Raw genomic sequence first — 434 nt, 5'->3', positions numbered from 1 at the left:
ATGGATTAGATTAATTTAAATTTGTAAGAATATCTTTGAGTCTATGAAAAGCAATTCAATTCTCATTAATAAGTTTGGCTTTTTGAAGTTGCGGGGTTTCCCAAAAATTAATTCACCTAACAAAAGGTTCGTTGTTATAAAAAATCTTCTTCAAGGTCTTTAAAGGTTTTTGGGACGGCAAGAGTTGATGGTGAAACCATTTTTTTTGCTCGAGTGCTTTGAAGTGTTCCTTGATAGTGTGAGGTTGATGTTGATGGAATAATGAATTTTATAGAGACTTTCTTGATGTAAAACTATACATTTTTTTTTTGTTTAATGTGGTATTTCCATTTTTATATAATTTACTACCATTTTAAGATAGATGTTTAAATCTTAAAGTACTTTTTTATTTTTTAAAATGTTTATTTCCATTTCTTATTTTTTATTTACGTAAT

This window comes from Brassica oleracea, chromosome C6 (assembly GCF_000695525.1).
Source record: "Brassica oleracea var. oleracea cultivar TO1000 chromosome C6, BOL, whole genome shotgun sequence".
In the NCBI taxonomy this organism is placed as follows: Eukaryota; Viridiplantae; Streptophyta; class Magnoliopsida; order Brassicales; family Brassicaceae; genus Brassica; species Brassica oleracea.
This window is presented reverse-complemented; position numbering follows the sequence as displayed.